Source organism: Marmota flaviventris, unplaced genomic scaffold (genome assembly GCF_047511675.1).
Source record: "Marmota flaviventris isolate mMarFla1 unplaced genomic scaffold, mMarFla1.hap1 Scaffold_49, whole genome shotgun sequence".
In the NCBI taxonomy this organism is placed as follows: domain Eukaryota; kingdom Metazoa; phylum Chordata; class Mammalia; order Rodentia; family Sciuridae; genus Marmota; species Marmota flaviventris.
In genome coordinates this window covers 3,017,285-3,037,494 of record NW_027288305.1, presented here as the reverse complement: position 1 = coordinate 3,037,494, position 20,210 = coordinate 3,017,285, and the positions used below count along the sequence as shown (strand labels likewise).

General features: G+C 37.5%; 1 long non-coding RNA gene across 1 annotated transcript; it reads right to left on the bottom strand.

Moving 5' to 3' along the window:
- Positions 1–2,748: 2,748 nt before the first annotated feature.
- LOC139704321 (uncharacterized) lies at positions 2,749–19,256 on the bottom strand. Its single transcript, XR_011706302.1, has 5 exons — positions 19,229–19,256; positions 16,549–16,602; positions 15,493–15,587; positions 14,263–14,351; positions 2,749–3,102 (listed from the first exon to the last, which is right to left on the bottom strand). It is a non-coding gene; the product is annotated as an uncharacterized lncRNA (long non-coding RNA).
- Positions 19,257–20,210: the final 954 nt, after the last annotated feature.

The following is a 20,210-nucleotide window of genomic DNA, read 5'->3' as shown; positions in this document are numbered from 1 at the left end:
ATTTTAAACAATTCAGTTTAACAGTGCAGTCTGTAGATTTTCTTTTTTAACCTAAGACAAAATACATCCCAAATTTAATAGGCTTATTGTTATGTAAATGACCTGGAAAAACCTGCATATATAACACCCTGGCCTGACCTTACTCTGGACTATTGATATCTGGGTGGAGGGGATCTGAAAGTGATCCATGGAAAAGGCAGAACAGGGATGGGTCAGGATGTGAAATTGGTGGATACTGAGTATGTAGTAGGGAGTATTCATGAAAAAGTATTGGTGGAATAGGTACGGGTAGAGAAAAAAGTGCTGTGAAGGAAAGAGGGAAAGAATGACCAGCTCAAGAGTTCAGATTTAAAAAGTCTAATGGTGGATCAATGGTACTATGAGGGTAAAAGGTAGTTTCTTTGGAGGAAGAAATAAGGTAGAAATAAAAGAAGAAGGTAACTCTGGCACGGTCCCCAAGAGAAAGAGTCAAATGAACACTACCCTCTATATTCACGCTATATATATATCAAACTTCTATAACATTAGATTAAAGTCAGCCAGCCTCAGCAACTTAGTGAGGCTCTAAGAAAATCAGCAAAATCCTTTTTCTTTATAGAATAATTTATTAAAGGCTGAGAGTGTTTCTTAGTGAAAAAGCATATCTGATTTCAATTTGGAGAGAGAGAGAGAGAGAGAGAGAGAGAGAGAGAGAGAGAGAGAGAGAGAGAGATCTTGCAAAAATAAAAAAACAACCGTAATCAGTGACACTCTTAGTGTCAAGGATGTAAATAATTTAAAGGTAATAATGAGCTAGTTGGAAATCTCACCTAGGTTATTAACTACTGCTTGGGAAGTTAGTCTACTCTCCAAAATATAAAAGTGAGAGAGGAATTCTTTATTAAAGTGTATATAAGAAAATAGAGGACTTTTTACACAGCTTTTAGTTGACAACGACTGGGTCAATTTTAGTGGGTGATTAGGGTTCTGCCAAGATGATAAATCCTTGAGTTATTTGGAATAATGTGATTTTATCTAGTCTTCATAAATGAAGATTGAGGTGTAATGTAAATCAGGCTTGGCAAAGGAAAAACATTTCAATGAAAATTAAATGTATGAATAAAAACATAAAACAATATTTAACAAAACTTCAACATTCATAATATTTATGCAATTATGTAATCACCAGTAATGTAAAAACAATGACAACTAAAGAATAAGTGAATTAATAACAAACAAATAAATAATGTAATGAATGAATTAATTAATGAATAGCTAACAAGTTAAAAGATGTAATGTGATTGGAATTGTCAAAGTCAGCTTGAAGCCATGAAAAAGTGTAAAGGTACATAGAAATGGTGTTTTACTACTTACTGAGACATACCCTATGAACTATAAATTCCACTCCTAGGTGGGAAGAGTTGAACACAGAACCCATTCACCTGGCTCTCTCACTTGGGGACTGTGCAAAAAATTACCTTTTTCTTTCTCTCAAATTTTATTGCTGCTTCCAAGAACACTACACTCTATATTCACACTATCATTGTAGACTTGTAACCTGTGAACCCCTCTACTGTTCAAGATTTTCTTCTTTTTTTATTGCTTTTTTTCTCCCTACCCCCATATCATCCACCAATACTTATTTTGTATAGCAAAATCTACATACTCAGCAATCACCAGTCTTATATCTTACTATATCCATTTCCTACCTTGTGCATGACCACTTTGAGATCCCCTCCATCAAAACATCAATAGTCCAAAGTGATCAGAATGGGGGTAAAATTTGCAGAATATTAAAGGTCAGTTATACAACAAGAAAGCTATAAAAAGTGGGCTTCATTTAAAGGTGAAAATAAAAAGAAAATCTTTAGACTTCACTAGTTAAAATAAAGGATCAAAAATTTATGAGTCTCAATAATTTGAATTACACTTGTGAGTCACTTTTTTGGGGGAAGGGATATAAGGACATTGCTAATGAGTTTAAGCTCAAACTGTGTTTTTATGAGACAAAGAATAGAAAGATTTAAAAAATATTATAATAATTGTGATATCATTTTCATAAAAATATATACATATTTATTCACAAATTGCTTTAACCTTATAAACAGTTGTAAGTGTCAATACATTTCTCTCTGGGCTAGGTCCTATTATTGGAAGAAAACTTTGCCTTAAAATAACCCCATACAGAGGCATTTAATGCAATTAACAGGCCTCAAATAATAATAATAATAATAATAATAATAATAATAATAATAATAATATTTGAGTTGGTGAGGATTTCAGGGTTGTGAAGCATACCTGTAATATAAGTTACTTGAAAAGAAATCACAGGAGAATTTTACACACTGTCTGAAGACATATATGTACATATTATTTATAAAATGTGTTTATGAGTTATGTAATGAGGGTGCACAAGTCCAATACACAGTCTTTTTATTTTCTTGAATATTTTTTTGTTGTAGATGGACACAGTACCATTAGTAGTTTGTTTGTTGGCTTTTTTTAAATATTTATTTTTAGTTTGGGGCGGACACAACATCTTTGTTTGTATGTGGTGCTGAGGATCCAACCTGGGCTGCCCGCATGCCCGGCGAGTGCACTATCGCTTGAGCCACATCCCCTCTAGGGTGGCTTTTTAATGCGGTGCTGGGTGTTCAACCCAGTACCTCACACATGCTAGGGAAGTTCTCTACCAATGATCCATAACCCTAGTTTCCAAAGTCCTTTACTTAATCTTTTTTTTTTTTTTTTGGGGGGGGGGGTGGGGAGTGTATGCGTGTAGTACAAGGGATTGAATCCATGGCCTTATATCAGCAAAACAAGCACTCTACTGACTAAGCTATATTTTCAGCCCTGATCTGTAGTTGGTTAACAATGACAATGGAGCAGCCTGTCATTCAGACTTTGATTTTGTGCCCATTTGGCTCAGGTTGGAGGCAATGCCTGAAGCCTTGACCAATCAGTCTCTTAGGTGAGAACTGTCCAATCCTCAGGCAGCCGGTGATGAGGGTAAGGACTTCCACAATCTTCTGTTCCCTTGGTGTCTGGAGCCCGCCATTTTTTCAATCTTTTTGTAGGCTTCTGTCCTGGATCTGGAGCTCAGGTGTCTCTGCTATGCAGAATCTGAAAACAAACCACAGGGAGAACGCTGAGAACCCTGAAAGCCAGGAAATGGTAAGTGTGCCTTGCTACCTTGAGACTGGGTAGGAAGGTGGCTTAAAGCTGACAGGAGTGGCAATGGTGGAAACTGGGAGTTGTGGCTAGTGACTACTCATGGTCCTCTCCAGAGTCTTGTGGCCACAGGGTCACTCTGTGGAAGCTTAGCCTTCACCTCCCTCTGACTAGTCTAGCGAGGCTTAGATTGGCAGTTGAAAACCTGGGCATTTTGTTCCATAATTGTATGGTGTTTTCAGCTACTTTCTGAAGCCCTTTGTGAGCATCCATGTGCCATGAGTCCAGCATGTCCCAGATTGTGTGGTGAAGACTGGAATAATTATCAGGAGAGAACCCCAAATCCATTTTTTGTACTCCTGAATGAGAGGGGCTGCTGATTTAGGGCTTGTTACTCACGAGGGTTTGTTTGTTTATTTATTTAATTTATTTTTTTGTGTGTGAGTGAGTGTGTGTGTGTGTGTGTGTGTGTGTGTGTGTGTTGTTTTCTTTTTGGTACCAGAAATTCAACCCAGAGGCATTCATCCACTGATTCCCATCCCCACCCCTTTTTTATATTTTTATTTAGAGACAGGGTCCCTTTGAGTTTCTTAGGGTCTCATTAATTTGATGATGCTGTCTTTTAACTCATTCTCTTCATGAGTCCTGAGATTTTTAAATGTAGGGGAAGCAGTATCTCAAATCCAGAACAAAATTCTGAAATCCAGAACTTCAGCTGAGCTCTCCATAGGTCTCAGAATAAAACCCTAGTTTTCTATCTCTCTGTTCACATATCCAAAAATAGGATTCTCTGTTCACAGTGAATAAGTATAAAATAGAATAGATATTATAATGACCATGTAATCAGGACAATGGGCCTCACTCAACAACACCTGGAGTCTAACTGAAAGATATATTAATTGGCACCATCAAGGCCTATTTCAAATGTAAAAGACCTTGAAACCCACTTGTGGGAACACCTTCAACAAATTCCTTTTTGAAGAAAAAAGGATGGTCACTGAAAGGATGAAAGTGAAACCATATGGTAGTCAGGATGCCTTTTCCAAAGCCTATTCTAAATGCATTTTGCTCCATGTTCTGCCCAAAACCATCAGGAAACTTCTAAGATGGCACACTAAAATGAGTTTTGTTTTTTTTTTTCCTTCTGGTATCATTCCTCATACCACATGATGGGAGTTCTATTTCTTCTTGCTTAAATAGATTTTTTTCTTCAAAATTTATGAGACAAGCATCCAGAATGCAATTGGCAAACTGAGAAATTTTGGTTCATCTCAAAACTCCACTTTCAGCATTATCAATCATTATTTTCTCATGTTTTATTTCAGATGTATGCATCATTTATAATGTTTTTCTTCAAGAACTGGAGAAAAATTTTTAAAAGATTTTAATTTATCATTCTGAGATTTTCACATGAGAAGAAAGCAAAATAAAATTAGGTGATATTGAAAAGAATGAATATCTCCTAAGTGAGGTTTATGTGTCCCAATTAAAGATTTTTAAAAACTGTAATGGGTCCTCAATTGAGGGTTTATTTATTTATTTGTTTGCTTATTTATTGGCATATTTTATCTTAATTTTTATTCTACACAAGTAGTATTAACTTGATAAGACTGTGGATTTGAATAACCAATTACTTTACCAAAGCAATCTTCAAAGAATCCATATTTGTGTCCACTTTTAGTATTGTTAAGAGCAACAGAAAGGTCTACCTAAATTCAACCATGGGAAAAATAACATTGGACATGAAGGCATAAAACTGATCAATCTAAAGTTAAAATTTTGGACTGGTGGTACAATTCAATGGTAAAGCATGTATGCATAGTGTGCAGGGTACTGGGTTACAACCTTAGCAACACACACACAAAATGCAGATGTTAAGGGGGGAAATGATATTAAAAATAAAGCAAAATGTTAAAATTATGTATCATTCTTCTACCTATATACACACTTAATAAAAAGCTACTCATGTTATAAGTTTCTCTCTTTAAAGTCACAAATCAGTAGACGGATTAAGATACATGGACAATCTAGAAAATATCTATCTTCAGTCAGCAGGAAATGCTGGAGTACACTGAGTGTTAGCTCTGTCTTGAGCAAAGTACCTTATTTGGCACCAAATCCCTAATTGCCAGAATTACCCTCAGTAAAGAGGGGCTGCACATACCAGTGACCCTGAGTACTCTTCTCTAGCTGACCCTACCATAATGCCTTTGATCAGACAAATACAGACCTCTGTCATGCCAAAAGGAACTCCTCACACTACTGCTGTGATTGTCCCTCCAGGGCCAGAGGCTGGGTTGATCTACACACCCTACAAATACCTTACACATTGGCATCAGCCACTTCAGTCCTTGAGTATCCTTTGAACCCAATGGTGTATGAGGTGCAGTGTCTACTAAAGTTTGAAGGCACAATATGTGTGTCCATCCTTTCCAAAGGATTGTGACTGAAGGTGGAGCTGACACTGTCAACTAACCTATGAACTTCTATCTCTGAACTCTTTGCCCAATAATGACCTGACCAGCCTGCCTGCTGATCACTTAAGTGATCATTGCCTTTGCTTGCCTGTGCTCAGTGCAGCAAGATGAGGGACTTGTTTGTTCATTTGTCTTACCATCTAGACAAACAAAATACAAATAAAACATTGTCTTCCAGCTCAGCTTTTTGTCCACCAACTCCACCCCTGTGTGGATGAAAGTGGTTCTAGAACCTGTACTGAATAATAGTAAGGTATTAGGGACCAAATCATTCCAAGCACTGATCATCTTTCAATGTCTACCCCAAGAGCCTGGTAGGAAGGCTTCCATGGGAGACATATGGCCCTTGACTACACAGTGACAGAGGGAGTAACAGTGAAAGACTTCTAGGAAACTTTTCTTCTCATAGCAAAGTCACACTCCTCTCTGAATGAACTGTGTGCTGATGCAACATTCATGAACTCGGTCAGGCAAGTCATTGGTGAAGTGATTTGAAAAGTATTCAAATTTCATGTACTGTTCAGTCACTACAGTGCCCTCCAAGGGCAGAGGTGTGTTTTTAAAAATACATTTCCTCTCATATCTGAAGTATACGAAGATTATGCCATGAGAGAAAAACTTAAGAAGATGTTTTAAAAGTAATGCAAAGAACAAAAGTCCAAAAAACAATTTTTTAAAATTTCAGAGTTATTTAAGAGCTAAAATTTAAGAGTTATTGGGATAGAAGAAGGCATAGAGGACCAAATCACAGGAATATACAATCTATTCAATGAAATAATACCAGAAATCTTTCCAAACATGAGGAATAAATTGGAAATCCAAATTCAAGAAGCCTACAGGATGCCAAACGTACAAAATCACAACAGATCCACATCAAGGCACAGTATAATGAAAATCCCAACATACAGAATAAGGAGAGAATTTTAAAAGCCACGAGAAAAAGGAATAAGACTACATATAGGGGAAAACCAATTGGAATAATGGCAGATTTTTCAACCCAGACCCTGAAAGCTAGAAGATCCTGGAACAACATATATCAAGCTCTGTAAGATAATTGGTGCCAATCAAGAATCTTGTATCCAGCAAAATTAAGCTTTAGATTTGAAAATGAAATAGAAACCTTCCATGATAAACAAAAGTTAAAAGTATTTATAACTAGACAACTGGTGCTACAAAACATCCTTGGCAAAATATTTCATGAAGAGGAAATGAAAAACAGCAATGAAAATCAACAGAGGGAGGTATGCAGTAAAGGAAAAAAACTAATCAAAGAGGAAAACCAAGTCAAGTTAAATAACAGAAATAAACAAATATGGCTGGAAATACAAACCATGTCTCAATAGTAACCCTAAATGTTAATGGCTTATACTCAACAACAACAAAAAGATATGGGTTGCAGATTGGATAAAATAAAAGACCCAACAATATGCTGCCTGAAGGTAACTCATCTGATATGAAAAGACATATACAAACTGAAAGTAATAGGTTTGGAAAAATCATACCACTCACATGGACTGTGTAAGGAAGCAGGGGTTTCTATACTCATATCAAATAAAGTAGACTTCAAGTCAAAATTAATCAAAATGGATAAAGATTGACATTACATACTGCTCAAGGAATCCTACACCAATAAACCATAGCAATCATAAATATATTTGCCCCAAACGTTGGTGCAGATATGATCATCAAACAAACTCTTTTCAAGTTCAAGAGTCAAATTGACCACAACACAATAATCTTGGTTGACTTTATCAGACCTCTCTCATCACTAGATAGATCTTCCAAACATAAGTTGAATTAAGAAACTATAGAACTAAATAACACAATCAATAACTTAGACTTATCTGACATATATAGCACCAAGTGCATACACTTTCCTCTCAGCAGCACATGGATCCTTCTCTAAAATAGACCATATAATGTGCCACAAAGCAACTCTTAGCAAATACAAAAAGTTAGAGATACTACCATGCATTTTATTGGATCATAATGGAATGAAATTGGAAATCAACAACAAAATAAAAAAAAAAAAATTCTCCATCACTTGGAGCCTAAACAATATGCTACTTAATGAACAATGGGTTCCAGAAGACATCACAGAGGAGATTAAAAAATTCTTATAAGTAAATGAGAACATAGACACAACATATCAAAATCTCTGGGACACTATGAAAGCAATGCTAAAAGGAAAATTCATTGCATGGACTTTATTTCTTTAAAAAAAGTCAAAAAATATATGACCTCACCCTACATCTCAAAGACCTAGGAAAAGAAGGACAAATCAGTAGCAAAAGCAGAAGAAGACAAGAAATAATTAAAATTAGAGCTGGAATCAATGAAATAAAAAAAGGAACAATATAAAAATTGACAAAACAAAAAGTTGGTTCTTTGAAAAAATAAATAAAATTGATAGACCCTTAGCCACGCTAATGAAGAGAAGAGAGAGCTCAAATTACCAGCATACGTGATGAAAAAGGTAATATCAAAACTGACACTACAGAAATACAGAGGATCATTAGAAATTATTTTGAAATCTTAAACTCCAATAAAATCGAAGGCATTGAAGGCATTGACAGATTTCTTAAGTCATATGATCTTCCCAGATTGAGTCAGGAAGATATAAACAATTTAAACAGACAAATATCAAGTGAGAAAACAAAAGACGCCATCAGAGGCTTACCAACCACGAAAAGCCCAGGACCGGATGTTTACACAGGTGAGTTCTACAAGTCCTTTAAAGAAGAACTAATACCAACACTCTTCAATTTATTTCAGGATATAGTAAAATAGGCAGTCATTCCAAACTCATTTTATGACGCCAATATCACCCTGATCTCCAAACCAGGCAAAGACACATCAAAAAAGAAAACTTTAGACCAATATGTCTAATGAACATAGATGCAAATTTCTCAATAAAATTCTGGCAAATCTAATACAAAAAATTTGTGCACCATGATCAAGTGGGATTCATCCCAGGGATGCAAGTTTGGTTCAACATACAGAAATCAAAAAATATAACTCACCACATCAATAGACTTAAAGGTAAAAATCATATGGTCACCACAATAGACACAGAAAAAGCATTTGACAAAATACAACATCCAGTTAAGTTTAAAACACTAGAAAAACTAGGGATAACAGGAACATATCTCAACGTTTTAAAGGCTATCTATGCTAATCCTCAGGCCAACATCATTCTAAACAGACAAAAGTTGAACGCATTCCCTCTAAAATCTGGAACAAGACAGGAATGCCCTCTCTCACCACTTCTATTCAACATAGTTCTTGAAACATTGGCCAGAGCAATTAGACAGATGAAAGAAATTAAAGTAATACACATAGGAAAAGAAGAACTTAAATTAGCACTATTTGCTGACAATATGATTCTATACCTAGAAGACCCCCAAAACTCCACCAGAAAATTTCTAGAACTAGTAATTGAATTCATCAAAGTAGCAGTATATAAAATCAAAACCCATAAATCAAAGGCATTTCTGTATATCAGTGACAAATCCTCTGAGAAGGAAATGAGGAAAACTACCCCATTCACAGTAACCTAAAAAATAAGATAATTGGGAATCAGCTTAACAAAAGAGGTGAAAGATCTGTATAATAAAAACTACAGAAGCCTAAAGAGAGAAATCAAAGAAGACCTTAGAAGATGGAAAGATCTACCTTGTTCTTGGTTAGGCAGAATTAATATTATCAAAATGACTATACTACCAAAAGCACTATACATATTTAATGCATTTCTCATCAAAATTCCAATGGCATTCCTCATAGAAATAGAAAAAGCAATCATGAAATTCATATGGAAAAATAAGAGACTCAGAATAGCTAAAGCAATTCTTAGCAGGATAAGTGAAGCAGGTGGCATCACTATACCAGACCTTAAACTATACTACAGAGCAATAGTATCAAAAACAGCATGCTATTCACACCAAATCAGTCTTGTAGACCAATGATAGAGAATAGAGGACACAGAGAGTAACCCCCCAAATTACAATTATCTTATATTTAAAAAAGGAGCCAAAAACATGCACTGGAGAAAAGAGAGCATCTTCAAAAAATGGTACTAGGAAAACTGGAAACCCATATGCAACAATATGAAATTAAACCCTTATCTTTTACCTGCACAAGACTAAACTCAAAATGGATCAAGAACCTAGGAATGAAACCTGAAACTCTGTGCCTAATAGAATAAAAAATAGGCCCTAATCTTCATCATGTGGGATTAGGCCCAACTTCCTTAATAAGACTCCTATAGCACAAAAATTTAAAGCAAGAATCAATATATAGGATAGAATCAAACCAAAAAGTCTCTTGAAGCAAAAGAAACAATCTGTGAGGTGAACAGAGAGCTTACATCCTGGGAGCAAATTTTTACCCCTCACACATCAGATGGAACACTAATCTCTAGGATATATAAAGAACTCAAAAAGCTAAGCACAAAAAAACAAAACAAAAACTCAAAAAACCCAATCAACACATGGGCCAAGGACTTCAAAAAACACTTCTCAGAAGAGGATATACAATCAATCAAGAAATTGCTCATCATCTATAGCAATTAGAGAAATGCCAATCAAAACTTCTTTACGTTTGGGCTGGGGATGTGGCTCAAGCGGTAGCACGCTCGCCTGGCATGCGTGCGGCCTGGGTTCGATTCTCAGCACCACAAACAAACAAAGATGTTGTGTCCACTGGGAAAAAAAAAATATATATATATATATATATATATATATATATATATATATATATATATATATATATATATAAATTCATTCTCTCTCTCTCTCTCTCTCTCTCTCTCTCTCTAAAAAAACTACTCTAAGTTATTATCTCACTCCAGTCAGAATGACAGCTATTATGAAGACAAACAACAAAAATGTTGGCGAGGATGTGGAGAAAAATCTACACTCATACATTCCTGGTTGGACTGCAAATTGGTGCAGCCAATATGGAAAGCAGTATGGAGATTCTTTGGAAATCTGGGAATGGAACCACCATTTGACTCAGGTATCCCTTCTCCTTGGACTATACCCAAAGGAATTAAAAACAGCATACAACAGGGACACAGCCACATCAATGTTTATAGCAGCACAATTCACAATAGCTAAACAGTGGAGCCAACCTAGATGCCCTTCAGTGGATGAATGGATTTAAAAATGTGGCACATATACACAATAGAATTTTATTCAGCAATAAGAGAGAATAAAATCATGGCATTTGCAGGTAAATGAATGGCATTGGAGAAGATAATGCTAAGTGAAATTAGCCAATCCACCAAAAAAATGCCAAATGTTTTCTCTGATACAAGGAGGCTGACTCATAGTGGGATAGGGAGGGGGAGCATGGGATGATTAGATGAATTCTAGATAGGAAAGAAGAGTGGAAGGTAAAGGGAGGGGCAGGGGATTAGAAAGGATGGTGGAATGTGATGGGCATCATTATTTAAAGTACATGTATGAAGACTTGAATTGGGGGTCAACATACTTTATATGCAACCTGAGATATGAAAAAATTGTGGTATATATGTGGGATAAGAATTGTAATGCAAAAAAACCCCAGAAAGTAATTGTGTTAAGGCATGAATTAGTGTGAACATACTTAATATACAAAGGTATGAAAAACTGTGCTCTATATGTGTAATAAGAATTGGAATACATTCCACTGTTGTATATATGTAAATATATAAAATCAATAAAAAATTCATATGCCATTCTCACTACAGAGCCCTTCCAAGGGCAGAAGTTGCATTTTTTAAAAAAAATTTCCTCTCATATATGAAGTATTAGAAGATTGTGCCATGAGAGAAAAACTTAAAAAGTTTTAAAAGTAATGCAAAGAACAATGCTGCAACACTATTTTTTAAAAGATGGATACTTGATTTAAAATTATTGAACCTGTATTTTATACCTCCTTATTAAAATTTTGAGAACAAGATACAATCATTCTGTGTCACATTACTAGGCAAACTGTTGAAGTACTCTTTTAAACCTCCCTGTATATAGAATTATCATGAAGGATGTAAAACCCATAATTTCCTTTTTGCTGTATGCATGTAATGAAATTGTAGATAGAAGTGTATTGCATTAAAAATGAACAAAAACTAGACACTTTTACTATACAAGACTGCTGATGAAGAAATGTGTTTGTGTGTGTGTGTGTGTGTGTGTGTGAGTGTGTCTGTGAAAGAAGATATCACAGGGACAAATGAGTTGTGGCTTTGAATTACATGTTGTGTGCCACATGACCTTAATGCAAATTTGCCAAATTTGATACTGTAAAAAAATTGATAACTGTTATAATATCTGAGTAGTAAGTTTTTAAAAAGTTTTTAAAAACATGTCATCATGGACTAATTTTGGTTGTTACAGTCATCAATGTCAACCCAAAAAATTCAGAGGTAAAAATTATGTGTGATCGAAACACCAGTTGACAGACAAACTTAGAGCTTTATTCTATTCAGAGAAGGCAGATGCATTGGAAATCTTTATTTATTTTTTTAATACTGGAGATAATTTTATACCTATCAAAGTTTTTACAAATATGATTTTTTAATTTCCATTCTGGACAACAGTGGTCAGCAGAATCATCAGTTGGCACCTTCATGGTGACCTCTCCATCACCTTGTCTCACTTGAACTGTTTTAATTTTATGCTCTGCAGTAGTCAATTATTTGTATTCAGCTAGTTCTCCTTTAATGTGCCACTGCTCTGTCTTTGTGTTACACATTCTGTTGTTTTGATTTATTTACAATGCATGCTGTGCCATTATGATTTTAACTTTGTTGTGTTGGTTGAATAACTTGTAATACTTAAATGCTTGAGGTCACAGTGAAAAACCATACCAGTATTTCTTTCAGCTCCATTTCAAATATATTTATTTGATACTAGTATTTCTTTCAGCTCCATTTCAAATATAATTAACCTGAATATTTTGGATGTTTATCAAAGGTCTTTTATGAGGAAAGTAAATTGATGAAATAATAGATGTGTAACATATATGAGTAATGTTGGCTTTGAACAAATTTTGAAAACTTAGTTGACAAAATATTGTATCACCTGAAAAGAAGCATGAATTTTGAAATCTGAATGCCTTGGTTCTCAGTATTATCATTCTTTTTTCATATATATATAAATTATCAATGGACCTTTATTTATTTATATGAGGTGCTGAGAATCAAACCCAGTGCTTCACATATGTGAGGCGAGTGCTCTACCATCGAGCTACAACCCAACACCATCATTCTTTTTTTAAAAAAATGTTTTTAGTTGTAAGTGGACTCAATGCCTTTATATATTTTGTTTATTACGTGTGGTGCTTAGGATCAAACCCATGGCCTCACATGTGTGAGGTAAGTACTCTACTACTAAGCCACAACCCCAGTCCCTGTATTATCTTTCTTTATTGAATTTATTTCTTATTAAAGTATATAGTTTTTAAGACATTTTTTACAGTATTATGTAACTTTTAGCATGGTTAGATTAGAGTGATGCTCATATGTTACCATAGAGCAGACATTTATATTTTGTCTAGACTTTATTATATCAGTATTTTTCATGCACTATATATATACAGCAAGCAACCTATTTCCAATGAGAAACATGTCAGTTAATGTATTTAAAGCCATCTTTACAAGTTTGTAATGTATGTTTTCCAACTTGTTTTATATGTATGTGATGTATTACAAAAAATATTGTTCTTAATTGAAAAAAGGATATAAAATGTAAAACCACAATTTTTCATAAATGAATATTGCCAATTGTTTCCCAGCCATTTCTTATATTGGGTGTTTTGACTTGAGATACAGTTAGCTAATGAATGGATAAATTAATTAAACACTTATGAAATTTAGTTGGGATTTAACTTAGCTTGTAATTTAATTATTTGTTTCTTTATTGCATCCATTCACCCACATCAATAATTTAGTGAATGTTATAATACGAATCTAAAAAACAACCAAAAAAGCAAACTGAGGGGCATGAGAGGAGAGGAGTGATGGTGATGGAAGTTACCAGGTAAAATCTTTATAATTCATCAAGATCTGCCTCAGGAACATATTCCTCTTTTAGTGTGTGTGTTTTTAAAATTTGTTTTAATTAGTTAAACATGACAGTACAATGATCTTGACATATCATATTTTTGAATAAGATGGGGTATAATTTCTCATTTTTCTGAGTGTACAGGTTGCAGAATCACATTGGTCATGCAGTCATGTATATACATACAGCAATACTAATGTCTATTTTATTCTGCTGACCTTCCTTTCCCTCCTTCCCCTCCCCTCCCCTCCCATCAGTTCTCTCTACCCAATCTAATGTGACACACTTCTTTTTTTCCCTCACATCATCATACATGTATTCTGTATAACAATGAGGGTCTCCTTCCATCTTCTGTGCAATTCCACTTCTCCCTCACTTTCCCTCCCACCTCTTTTCCCAAGTGTGTTTTATTTTACAGAATGAATTTAAAAAGCAACTGTTACCAAGTAAATATAATTTAATATAAAAATTTAACATGAATTACTAATATTAAAATTATTAAACAAAGAACATATAAGTCTGCAAGTTCCATACAATATAGACAGTTATGTCTTTGGAAACGAAAAACAAGCTCCTGCTCCGAGTCTTACAGGTTAATTTCAGCTGCTGTGCACTGCAGGTATCATCTCTCCTGTGTCCCAGGGCCAAAATCTCTGCTCTCCCAGGTGTCTTATGGGGTCTATAAAACAGAACAAGGTAAAAAGGTCACTTGGCATGAGTTAGTGGCCACAGAGAGTGGCCAGGACCACAATTGTCCTCAGGAAATGCAAGATGAACTTGGGCCCTGATCTCTCCTGGGGTCTGGGCAGGGAGCACTGAGGCTGGTATGCTGCCCTCAGCTGAGGGTGTTGTCTGTGGGAGGAGTGTCTATGAATGTCCTCAGGAGGAAATTCTCATGGATATTCACCTTCAGAACCTTCTGAGGCTGCTTCCCTAGAGAGTGAACATGAGGCAATGGGAAGAATTCTCTAGGACATTTGGGTGTAAAGGCTGAGTAGCATACATCTGGGACCCTGAAGAGCAGCATCTGTGATGACACAGGGTGGAGCAAGGACCCTGGCTCCTCCAGCCATACCCTCTGTAGTGCCATTCCTCAGAGAGCTTCCTGCACTGATTTTAACCAAATTGTACCTTCCCTTGCATGGCCATGGTCACATGCAACTATGGAACCTTCAGTGTTCTAATTGATTCTTATGGATTGCAACAAAGTGCAACAAAGAAACTTAAGAAAGCAAAGGAGAATATGTGGACTGATTTGACCTCTGCTCTCCTTCCCATTCTTTCCAGACTCACATTTCCTCTTCCTAAACTGCTTTATTGCCTTTGTTGCATTGAGCCCACATATTAAAACAGGAGAGGGCCCCTGGAAACAATTCATGTTAGGGGACCTACATTCCAATTGTGTAATCTTGACCTAGGAAAGGAAGGATACATTCATGCATGCTCAGAGCCAGAAAGGCAGGAGAACCCAGCTATTCAGTGGTCGGTAAAACAGAACCAGATTGTTTGTGTCTCATGTATCAGGCAACAACTCAGTATTTCTGATGCTCCCTACAACTCAAACTCAGTGTATGGGTATGCAGTATTACTCAGCATGATTCAGTGGTGTTGCCTGTGGTAAAAAAAAAAAAAAAGTAGGGAAAGACTAAGAATGTTAGTGCAGAGAGATTGAACAGACATTGAAGGTCCAAGGACCTCAAAGATCTGGATGAGGAAAGCACCTTTAGAAAAGTCATAAAATGTGGGAAAGATGAAACATGGAAAATCTACAGAGTCTTTACATAAGAATAATTAAGAGAAACCAATAGAAAATCAATTACTTGCAGATTTCTTGTCCTTTTTTCCTCCTTCTCATCCTCTGAATCACTTTCTATGTTTTCTCTGTGGACCATGGCCGTGATGGTGATGATGTGGCCTTAGAAAAAGGAAAGGCAGAGTTAAAGTCAAGGTGAGAACTTAAGTTACTCCTGTTCCTGGTGTTCTAGAACCCACAGTCAAAGCTCTCCATTCTTTTTCTCGTCTGCATTCCTGTCTCCTGGCCTCCATCACCTCACCTCTGCAATGAGAAATAGATCTAGCATCCCAAGAGCTCTTTTCCAGTTCACATTCTGCCATTGTACTTGGTAGGGATTCTGTGTCATCCTGTTCCTCCAAGAGGCAGCCACAGTCTCCCTGATTTTCTGGACTTAGGCCTCTAAATACAAGCAAATTCAGATTTTCCTCCTAGTCCCAGGGCTTGGAAATTAGACGAAGACTGGAGGTTAGAAACATGTTCAAGGAGGAACTTCTCCCCACTATTTTACAGGAGAACACAGTGGCCTGTCCAGGGAGCACATAAACAATTTTCTTTAAGTTGCCCACATTTGGGAGTTCATTTTCAACCAGAAATAGACAAAACACAGAAGAGAAAGTGCTGCTCTAAAAGGATAACAATCAGAGGGGAATTGTGACTTCTTACTCACTGCTTATCACTAGTGAGAGCTTCAATTACAGGTTTGCAAAGTGCTTCTAAGAAAGTACGCCCCACTAGATTCTTTCCATTGTGGGTCAAACCTAAAGTGCAGATCTTATTTCTTTCATGCACAATGCCAAAAAATAATCAATAATGAAAGCCAAGCTACTTGATGTTTATTAGAGGCAAATTTAGGACAGAATGGGACTTAACATGGAAGATTGTGTTTACCTGGCAAAGCAAAAGTTGTCTTCTTATGAACAGGATGTCAGAAGGTCTACTAACTCTTCTTTTATGAAAATAATACATATTTCTGTTTTTTTTTCTATTTTATTCCCATTCCTCATTTCCCACATGAGTAGGTGAACTCAAATCTTACCATGAAACCTTTCCCATTTTGTCATACCCAAAGGGCTGTTCCTACCTGCAGGCTCTTCCTCGTCACAGCTTGAATCATAATCTTTGCTCCATGTCCAACCTTTAGAGACACAGACACCATCAACAGAGTTACTTAAGATTGACTCATTCTTTCTTCTACACAACTAAGCTTATGATGGTTGCTAGGGTTGGATGTTTTTTTATCCCACACTGAATTGTGTGATTGAGGCTTGGTCCTCAGTATGGCCACGATGAGATTTGTGAAATCTGTGTGAGGAAGGGTCTGCTTGGAGGTGTTGAGGACATTTGATGGTATGAGAGTCAGAAGTAAGAATATAGATTTCTCAAACCCTTGTTAGATCCTGTTATATAAGAAGAGCAAATGAATCAACTGATCCCTGCTGGCTTCGTGTCTCCCAATGTGATGTCTCTCTCCTGCACCTGCATCCATGCTGACACCACCAATCATGCAATGCATCTAAGAGAGTATTCACTAAAGCCAAGTGTTTGCCAGTGCCATGCTCTTGTATCTCCAGAACTGTAAGCTAAACACACCCACCTGTATAATTTATTCAATTTCTGGGTTTCGTTATTGGAAAGAAAAATATAGTGATACTAATATTAATAATCAGGATCATCTTCATCTCTGTTCTGGGTTCTCAGACACTCTCTGAGTTCTGGGGAGTCAGAGGCCTCAAACAGCATGCTGCAAACAATTGCAAACCTTCTAATGAGAGAGTGGAGCTGTAAGGAGTCAAATTTTAACTACTTTCTTCCATTGGAACATTATCCCTCTCTCATTGAAACAGACCAAGCTGACATGCAAACTGTGATGCCAACAGTTTCAGGAATATAAACTCACAGAACATACACTGTGCCATCATCAGAGCAGCGGCCCAGAAGAGAATGGCAATGTTCTCTGCTTTATGCACATGGGTCTACTGGCCACTTTGAAAGTTTCGTATTAAAATTAAAATAAAATTAAAAATAATGTTATTTTGGATGGCCAAGACCAGGAGTTCAAAGATGAAGCAGACAAGAATTTCCTTCCCCTGGGTTTCCTTGGACAGCAGTTTGCTAGCATGTTCTCACTCCTCATACTCCTCATTTATAAGTAGACTGTGGAGTCAGATTGTTAGCATGTTCTCACTCCTCATACTCCTGATTTATAAGTAGACTGTGGTGTCATGCAAAAGTGAAAAGTGCCAGGAACTCTCTGAGGGCCTGAGGAATCGACATAAACAAAGTCAACATTAAGATCCAGATGGCTCCCCTCAAAGTCAAGCACATCCCACCTAGAGCTCATAAGAAATGTGTGTGAAATGCTTGGACACAATGCTATCTTCTTAACTTCCCTACTGATTCTGGCTGGTCCTGGTCAGATCCCAGGTGGATACATGGTTCATTGTAGAGCCCCACATGTTGAACAAGTGAGATCTTAGCACACAGCTGCATTTATCAAATGATGTCATGGACTAAGATGAAGACACTCTGCCCAGGGGGGAGTTCAGGGATGAGAAGGAATGATGACCACAGTGGTTCTACCCTCACAGTGACCAGTCAGTGTCAGTATCCATGTATGTATGAATAGAAGGACCTAGACAGCATTTGAGACTGACTGTATGAAGACCTATCATATATACTGTCAATGTGATATCCTGCAGGCCACACAGGGGGCAGCACAGACCTAAACTAGGGATCGGACACCACTGCTGTGCTGAGCTGGACCTTCACTAGAGCCCACCTTTTGCTCTGTAACTAGATGAGCTGCAATTGTGCTGATCAGGACCCATGAAAATCCATCCAGTTAAAACATGTTTCTACAAAGTAGTGTCTACAAAAAGACCCAATAAGGTAGCTTTCAGTGTCAGTTGGAACATGCAAAGTAAGACCTTCCTTAGCTACAGTAATCTCTGGCCTGTGCATCTCCTCTGTCTCAGATGCCCACCATAAGTGAGCATAGTGCATTGTTGGACCTGAGGGTCACTGTTAAGGATTGGCCCTGTCCAGAAACTTGTGCCTAGAATGGGGATTGGAAGATGAATTCTGACACCTCTCACAAAAAATGTATATGAACGTGAAAAATTTTCATGAGTGAAGTGTTGTGAACAATCACATGCACTGATTAAATATAGGACCTACTGACAGGTGAGGTTTGCTATTAAATGAAGTTGCTACTGGTGCAGTGAGAGGAATGAAATGGAGCTTTTTCTTTATAGAGTGTCGTGAAAATTTTCTGGGTATTGATGGGATATGTTTTGCATGTTAATTGAGGGATTGGTGCGGAATGAACTGCACACATGGAAAGTTTACAGTTTGATCTATTTACACATATACAATATCATGATCTAATGGAGATGGCTTTTTTTGTTTAAACATGTGCACATTGGCATGTTGGCATGTATATATCTAGAGAAACAAACAAATGTGCAAAAACGAACTCAGAGTCACACTCAGAATCATGTTGCATGAATGCACACAGAGACACATGTATAAAACTCTCATTGACCTAACCACTTTGCTCAACTCACACAGGTGCTTCAAGGAAATATGCAGAATGACCATAGATTTTTTTTTAATCAATTTAGACCACAAACCCCTCACTTCTCATTCTCAAGGAGGTAGTGGAATCACTGAGACTCTGCACTCAAAAGGAAGGAAGACTCTCTGACCCTTGGCATCATCTACATTTTGCAACAGGAAGAGAGTGAGGTCAGGATACATACCAATTATGGATCCTCTTGAATCCTCCTGTAAATACAGAAAAGGAGTCACTATGAAGATCAAGCCATGCTCTGTCCTGTGTGCACAAGTCTTTTGTTTACTTGGTGACATTAGAATATCCAATGAGAATGTGGGCAAATCAAGGGAACAGATAGCAAATGTACTCTCACCAAATGACACAAGCTTTTCTAGGGATTTGTGTCACAGGTCTATATTAGGTGATAATTAAGGAATTCGATGGCCAGGAGGGAAAACCATAGCCAGGCACAAAGCTTGTTATCATACAGTTTGTAGTTTATACTGTTTCTTGCCCCTCACCTGTCCTCCTGTCCGTCCCCAGGTCCACCCTTTCACCCCACCCACATGGACCCAGTCACACACCCACTGCTTCACCCACTCACCCCCGTCCACCTGGCCATCCATCAGTCCATCTGTCTGTCCATCCACCCATCCATCCGTCTACCCACCCATTTGTCCACTCAGCCGTCCACCTTCTCTCTTCTCTCATCCGCCCGCCATGCCGTCCCCAACCATCTTCCCCACCCACCCCGTGGTTTGGAAGGTTACCCCAGCCCTGGCTGTCCCATTTTACAGATGGAGGAGCCTCCATCGCAGGAGAAATGACAGAGCTCAGGGTCACCATCAGGACCCCTGTTGGCTGGCCTGCCTCGGGTGACCAGTGCCTCTGAGGGGCCTGCTCTCTGGGAGGCGATCTCTCTGGGCACCTGTGGTCAGGGGGAATGATAGGCTACAAATGACACAGCACTCAAGGTGGATCTGGCCTGTGACACCGTTTGGTGAGCACCTACTGTGTGTTCCCCAGGTCTGATGGGACTGTCCCCATTCTACAGAGGAGGGGATCGAGTCTCTGAGAGGCCAAGTTATGGGACAGAGCCCAGGCCCCAGACCATTGGGTGGGACTCTAAATTCCTCTTGTCTCCGCTCTGCCACTTGGCTCCTGGTTTCTGCCCTGCCACCAGACAC